The sequence below is a fragment of the Prinia subflava genome, chromosome 3 (genome assembly GCF_021018805.1).
Source record: "Prinia subflava isolate CZ2003 ecotype Zambia chromosome 3, Cam_Psub_1.2, whole genome shotgun sequence".
Classification (NCBI taxonomy): Eukaryota; Metazoa; Chordata; class Aves; order Passeriformes; family Cisticolidae; genus Prinia; species Prinia subflava.
The window spans coordinates 73094836-73103199 of record NC_086249.1 but is presented as its reverse complement, the minus strand read 5'-3'; positions in this window follow the sequence as shown (position 1 = coordinate 73103199).

Sequence of the window (8364 nt, the reverse complement as noted above, 5' to 3'; positions counted from 1 at the left end):
ATTGGCCTTCTTGGCCACCTGAGCATGCTCTGATTCAGGCTCAACTGCTGTCAACCAACACCCCCAGGTCCTTTTGCACTGGGCCACTCTGCAGCCACTTTACTCCCAGACTGTAGTGCTGCAGGGGGTTAATGTGACCCAAGGGCAGAACTCTGCACTTTGAGTTTTTTGAACCTCATACCGTTGCCCTCAGCCCATCAACCCAGTCTGTTCACATTCCTCTGCAGAGCTTTCCTACCTTCCATCACATCAATGGTCCAGCCCAACTCGATGCCATCTGCAAACTGACTGAGGGTGCACTTGATCCCCCCCTCCAGTGCATTGATAAAGATATTAAACACAGCTGGCCCCAATATTGTACTCTGGGGAGCACCACTTGTTGCTGGCCACCAGCTGGTTGGAACTGCATTCAGCACCACTCTCTAGACTTAGCCATCCAGCCAGTTTTTTACTCAGTGAAGAGTAAAGTAAGCTGCAGTCTACAGCAATTTACCTTTATTTACTCACAAATTTTCCTGTTGGGGACCAAGAACAGCTAATGGACTATTTCAACACCTAATGAAAAACACAAATCTCATTCTTCTTTGATGAGTCTGTAATGTGTTTCTAGACAATGATTTAATTACCAAAAAAGCACTTTAAGCCTCTGATTCATTTCTAACTTCTTTTTTAAAGTCCAAGGGTTCTGTAATAGATACTCTTGAGTTAATGGGTGATGGCCAGCTATGATTGACATAGGCTGTTAACTTGTTTATGTAGTATTTGATTTTGATCTCAATTTCCTTATAGTTACCTATGAGTAAGAAGCTTTGTACAACCACTTCATGTTATACAGTATTTCTGCCTGTCCAAAAAGTTTTTCTCCACTCTGGGAGTGATGGCATATATAAGAGGCAGCTCACTAAAATGCAGGAGGAGCACAGAAGTGGCTGAGCTATATACAAGGTACTTCAACAGCAGGCTCCAAACTGAAGGGAATAATTTGGAAAAATAGCTAGAAACAATTCTGAATGCTTTGAACTGAATTAGGAAAAGATTTGGCTTTGCAAAAATCAAATTAATATAGACCTAATTCTCTAATGTGTCATCTCAAGTTTTTATTGGTATAATCTCTTAGGCTTGCATACAGTTAAACCAATAGAGAGCACAAACAAGAGAGATGAGAGCTGGGCTCCTGTGAGTTTTGGGAAGCATGCTGCAGTGCAGTGCCTGATCTGCAGTATCGAATTCAAAATGCAAAAGAGAAAGCAGTCATATTAAACTGTCTAATCCCACACTCTCATGTCCTTTTACAAATATGAGTAATGTTTTCATCAGACAATTTAGAGAAGAAACATTTAAACCCACAACAAATTGCTGATGAAGTCTTGTTTCTGTTGGAAGGAAATGTAGTTCGTTTTGAGTTGATAATTATTAGAAGAGATCGAAAATATGGTGAATGTATTTTTATTATCATGCAAAAAGAATTTTTGAGTAAGAATATCAGAAGTCTGGGAAGAATAACAGGACAACTGGGAAAACAAACAAACAAAAAAACCCACAGAACAAAAAAAGCAGTCAGATTGAGGAAAAACCCCCAGCACCCAAAATAGCTAGCACAATTTTCTTTAAAAATTGTTTAAAAATTGTTTAAAATTTTCCTTTAAAAACAGAAGTCTTGGATAGGCAACAAAGGAAAATTAGGAAATGGCCCAGTGGTCCAGGGACTGCAATAGATCTCTGCAAAGATGCTGAATTTACAGGCTACAGATGCACTCTGCATAGACACTAGTCTGCCCTGATAAATCTGATTACAGGAGAAAGCTTGCATATGGATATTCACAGAATGCAGAATCAACACAATGACAATAAGCATTACAAAGTTATTCTGACAGGACTTCGGAGGACTGTGAGCCTCATGCCTACTGACAGACCACTGTAGGGACACTGGGTAGCTGGAGCCCTCTGTTTCTTTTAAATTTTTTTAAAGTGCATTGTTTCATAAGTTATTTGGGAAGAAGGGGTTTGTGGGCAGAAATAATTCAGCATTAGGAGGAAGATCCCAGTGAGAAACTATTTTTGCATGGGCAGATGGATTTGAAACTGCAGTTGGCTCAGTGCTGTTCCTAATCTATATTAAGAAACTGTTGTTCTGTGTGATATCCTGGCCATATGCTAAAGCCAGAGGATAGTCTATGGTAAAAGAGTGAAGAATAGTTTATCTTTCTGAATTTGTTGATCCACTCTGTGGCTCATACTTCTTCATCTGACAAGGAAAGCTCAGAGGATGGTAGCAGATAGTCCTCTTGATTCCTGTCTTTATTGTAAGAATGGAACATTTTCCATCTTTCCTGAAAAATATGGTTTTCAAAACACACAAGAATGAATTGAACTTTCAGGCTGAGAGGTTTTAAATAACTTCATGTCTCAGACCTGTACTCTATTTTATGCCATGGTGGTGGGAGGAGGCACAAAGCACTTTAGTTTTATAGAAATGCACAGACAGCTAGGGAGAAAAGAAAAAGCAGAAGATTTTTTCTTCCTGCCATTATACCAGACCTTTTTGCACCTACTGTCCCAGAGGGCTGTCACTCTCTTGTCGACTTTTCTTCTTCTCAGGAAACACTATTTTGAATTACAGATTTTTAACCTTTGGAATACAGAACCAAGCTGGACATATGAATAAGATCTTGGTGCCTTGAGGAAAACAGAAGGACAAAAGTTATGAAAAATTTGATAAGTAAAGCCCCCTAAGATCATTCTTTCCTTGGAAGAGACTTTACATAGCCTGGAAAACTGAATTGGTATGCTAGAGTGGGTACATAGATTCACTGAAAGAAAAGTGAAAGGTGAATTCAGAGGCATTCAACAGTTACCCCAAAACCTCCATGAGGTCCTTCTGGATAAGAAGGAGACTGGCAGCTGAGGAGAAATTGCTTGTGCATGCTTAGTGGTTCACTATAACAGTCTGCAAATAAGCCAAGTGGAGATCACAGATTTGACACCCACTGACAGACTAATTACAACAGTGGACAATGTCCCCCTGTCTAGGGACACCTGCAGAGCCTGGCCAGTCTAGAACCTTGCAAGGAACCTGGTGGGATGACTCCATTCTCACACATCACAACAACTTCCACTTCCATTCTTGTAGTTGAAAAGTTTTACTTGATACTGAATCACATGTAGAAGCTGCAGAGACAATAATTGGTACTCTTAATACATCTTTATATAAATTTACTTTGCTTGTTTGGTCCTGTGATAGTTTTGTTAAGGAAGGGAGAGTGGGACCTTAAGAAGGCTGAGGAGCACTTTTGTGGGGTGGAGCTTCTGCTTCCTGTGTCAGATACATTCTGAGATTTCCAAAACAAATGCTATCATATTCTCCTTAGTCAAAACATAACATTCAAGAAAAGGTCTGAATATTGCTGAGACATGCATATGTAGCAGGAGAAAAACAGAGTTAGTCAAAAATTTCCCACTGAGGTATGAAATCTGTAGGTTTGGTTTGTGCCTTTCTGGTTTAACATCCATCTTTCAAGTGATGCATTTGCTGAAAGGAATGTTAAAACTCAGGGATGTACGTATGATTTGAAGTGGACTAGGACTTACTAAAGTTATGGCATCACATCAAGGTTCAGGAATTCAACTTAGATGGCTGAACATGTATTTCATGTATTTCCAAAAACAGCAGCTCTAGAAGTAGGTTGGTGTCAGAGTCCAGGGCATCTCTCTGATCGCCCTGGAGGGTCTGGGACTTGAGCAGGAGTTTTGGAACCTGTACAGGGGGGTTTGAAGTCTGTACAGGGAGTTGAAAACCTTGGCACAGAGTCCAAGAGGAATTACAAGTCTCAAGAGTGTGAAATGAGTAGTAGTTAGTTTATCACAGGGTGAAAAGTAGAATTTGGGGGTTTTTAGAATGGAGGCTGAAGAGCCAAGATAGAGGAATTAAGACGTGGACCTGTTCTTCTTCCTTCTTGTTCTTGGCCTCCATCTTCTGCAGTGCTGGGTCACAAGGGATTGGTTTAGAGTAGATATGACCTGTCTAGCATAGGTGATAGGCACTGGTAATTAATTGTAAATAATAAACATGTGACATGTAGTATAAGAAGTCAAGACCTTCCTAGTCAGGAATAGTCACCATGAGTTCTCTGCCGCAGTAGGAACTTCAGCAGAGCACAGAAAGAATTATGAGATAAGAAAGAATAAACAACCTTGAAAAACCTGAGATGGCAAGTCCTGACTCTTCTTCTGCTTCTAGTGCATGGTGTTTCAGAGAGCAAAAGACACTTTACCACCGAATCTCAGGGATAAGAACCCGAGAGGTTGGCACACACAGAAAAGCATGGTGTAGCATTTCCAGGACAGCTGCAAGCTAAGGAATGCATCCACACTCTGCAGGACAATGCTCTGCAGGTGCCAGCACCAGTCCCAAGGGTAGAGGAGTTAGCACAGTGCTGACCATGGCCTTATTCACCTTACTGCTCTGGGCAGCTTATTCATTCAGACAGGTCATCTCATGGGCTGGATTGTCTCCTTCCAGGCCATCAGCTGACTGGGGGAACTCAGCGTCCTTCTCCAATTTTCAGGGCACAAAACTGTTCTGCAAATGCCAATTTGGTTTGAATTTAGCATGTTTTTCTTCTAAGTCTCTTACTGACATCACATGCCTTTTAGTTGAAAAGGTTTTTTAAAAAGGGAAATATATCTTTGTCACAGACCTGGGAATAGACTGATTTTCTTGACAAATTCTATTCTTGACTTTCCAGGCGTAACTATTTCCAGTAAAATGAAGTAATTTTATAATAATACCTGGCCTGTCTTTCAGGCTATTTTGACTGCAGAATGAGTTTTTCTTATATAACAAATATGATTTGCATTTAGGAAGGCTGAGGAATATATCTCATTAGAAATGAAACATAAAGAAGAATGAACTCATTTATTGCCTAATGTCCAGACAAAATTCTATCTAGTAAAAAAAAAAAAAAAAAAAAAAAAAAAAAAAAAAAAAAAAAGGGAAATGATTGGAAATATTCAACTTTTTTATTCCATAAGTATGGAAAATGGTTGCTTATACAACCAGAAATTTTCAGTTGAGATTTTACAAAGCTGAAGTTTTTCCACATCCATTTCTGCCCTCTACCTCATTTGTCTGTTTCTCTACCACTTTACTGAAAAAATATGATGCAAAAGATTGATTTGACAAAACATATTTTCGTGTTATCATTTTCTTGGAAAAAATGTAACATAAAAATCTTATCTAAACATACTCTATTCTAAAATGAGCATTTATCAGAAGAAGTTCAACCACTTTCAAAACAGTAAAGAACTGGCTAGTAAAAACAGGATGATGCCTGTCCTGACAGCTTTGCAGTAGGGTTGCATGCTGTAGCATGAGATTGCTCATTGGAATGGGCTGAAAGAAACAAAATGTCTCTGTCCCTGTTGGACTGCTGTGATAGAGAAGATCATGAATGGCATTTTGTTCTCAAAGGAGTTTTGAAATATGAGATCTACTGTCTTCAATGGCAAGACACAAACATTTTTATGTTAAAATATGGACCAAAAAAAAAAGAAAAGAAATATTTTGGGGGCAGAGGATTAGGGGGAGAAGCATCTGTGTGCTTTGTTAATTTTAACTGAGAAAATGTTTGTACCAAATTAAAGTTGAGTAGGAATGAGCTGCCTAAAACTCTGAAATAACAGAAGGGATTTTTTAACAAGGTGCTGTAAATAATTGCTTTTTTATTATAAATTCAGGGAAGTGTTATAAAATCTAGATGCTATCCTTCTAGATAGACATAGTTTTCCTGCCAGAAGAGCCAAAATTGGCTGATGGCCTACTCATGGTTCACAGAATAAAGAATAGATTGTTAGATCATGCAGAATTGGAAGAAAAACTCAAGAAAAAAATTTAAAGGGAGGAGTAGGAATAAACTCAGTGGATAAAAACCAGTTTGTGAGCCTTCTGTGTTACTTTGTAGGATATGAGGACACAATCCCTTCATATGAGCCATTTCTGACCACAGTTATCAAGTCTTCTTTTTCAAGATCAAGTGTAAGACAGTGGTGTTTGGATAAAGTAACACTAATATTTGTGGAAATGCATAAAACATAGATTGAAATTAAACCCAGATAATTTTAATCTGTAAGGAGAAAATTCCTAAGATAAGAGCGGATGAAACATGTATAGAAAGGTGTCATCCCTGAAAAAGAAATGTATTCTTTATACTTCATAGGGGAAAATGTTATTTGTTGTAATTCTGCTGGGGTAGGAATTCAGCTATATAGAAGACTAATGCCAACAATAAACATGATGATAACTTTAATTCTATGGTTATCTTATTCTCAAAAGAGAAACCTATGAATTGATGGCCAGAAAAGCCATAAGCTGTATAACACTAAGATAAAGAAGCTTATGAAATCAGCAGAAACCAGTACGATCATACGTGAGATGACTACAGTGGAGCACCATAAAGGTAAATATAAATTTACCAGTCTGGCTGCAGGAAGCAGTAAAAAATTTGTAAGTCTGACCTAGAGAGAGATAAAGTGCTCTAGAAAAATAAGTTATTCAATTTACTGATTAAAATTATAAAAGAGTGTCTTCAAAGAAAACAATTTGGTCAGTATGGTAGCACCTAAAGCTTCAAATGACTGTCCTCCATTTGAAACACTGAGGCTTGCTTATTTATGCAGCACCAAGGAGAGGCATTGGTGAGACAAGAACGACTTTAAACCCTCATTACTATAAATCCTGAGGGCCAGAAGCACATGCCCTTAATCATTCAGGGCGGGATGCCTCTTTCCCAGTTCTACCAATTAATATGTGCTAGTGTTCTGGGAACAGTTTTCAGAACTGTGTGTGCCTCCACAGCATTTAAAAATGTCCTTCAAATTTGGAGGGAACAGAAGGAAGAGTTTTGTATAATCTTAGAAGTTTTTCAATGTTTTCTCTTTTTTTTTTCCTTTTTTCTTGGAAACTCATCCTATTTCATTTTTTCCCATAAGCATAATACTTCCATTCCCTTTTAAAAGATTCTCTTCCTTTTTTATAAACTAAAAATTTTTTAAAATAATCTTACCTACTTCTTCTACTCTAATATTCTCAAAGGTGCCTAAGGGGAGCTGAACTAATTTCTGACTGGAAGCTAATAAAGTCTCAGGCATAATCTGCAAGATGGTAGTGAATAAGAAATAGAGACAGTTTGTCAAAAATGAGTCTGGCAATGAATTCTTTGAAAGTTGGAATTTTTTTCTTAATGATGTGAAAAGAAAAAAATTATCTCTACAGAGGAAATGTAGTAAAAAGGTAGTAAAAAAGACATAAATTTTAATTTTTAATTAAAATAATAATATTAAGGATGGCAGCATTTATTGAATTGTTTTCTTGGCTGTGCTATATACTGCACCTGGGAAAAATAAATGCAAGCAGATGTATTCCTTCTCTTACTTCTTGTCATTAGAGGTTAATCTTAAGGTTTCCCTTTTCCTGTGTCTGCTCAGTGTTATCTATTTGCTGGTAGGCCAGTCATTCAGCTGGCTCTTGTTAACCTTTACAGCAAATTCCTTATGTGTCTGCCTTTTGCTTCTCTGCAATTTCTCAGTAAATTTCTCTGAAAAACTCCATCCTGGGCTGCTGTTTAGCACATCCTGGGGATGAACATGGGTTTCCAGGCTTGGAAAGCTGTGGTTGCAGGCAGTACATGCACTACATGGCACGCAGGCACAACTGCTCTTACCTCCTCCTCTGCCAACACAAGCATATCCCCAGTGCGGCTGGGTCCTGCAGTTTTGGTTTAGTTTTAACCTCCTGCAGGGCACCCACTCCAAACTGATGGGGCCAGGACCCAGCAGAGGATTTTTCTGAGGGTCATGATGCTCCCAATGAAAAGGAAAGGTATATGCAGGTTAATCAGGGCTGAAAGCAGATGATTCTAAGCATGGAGTGTAGGTGAAAACTGGTTCAGTGAGGGATGATGAAGCAGGGAATGACAGAAGGTGGGTGTCCCCCGTGTCCTCACTCTTTCTCAGACACTCAGTAACTGGGCTTGTATCAGGAATGGTGGTTCAGATTTTACTTAGCATAACTATTGCCCTTCTCTATTACTAATCGTGCAGACACTTCATCATGTCTTGACAAGCTGCAATATTGGAAGTTGTGACACATTTCTCAAGAAAAGTGAAAAACTATTTGTAAGAGCTTTTCAGATTCATCACAGCAGTGTTTTCATTGATTAATGCTGACTGCTCTATGTGTTGTAGGCTGACATGTATCATCACTGTCCCTTCATCTGTCTCCATAGAGTGTTCATTATCTCAGATGCACCAATAGTTTACAAAATGATTAAATGTGCTACTAAATAAACACAAAAGATATGGAAATTA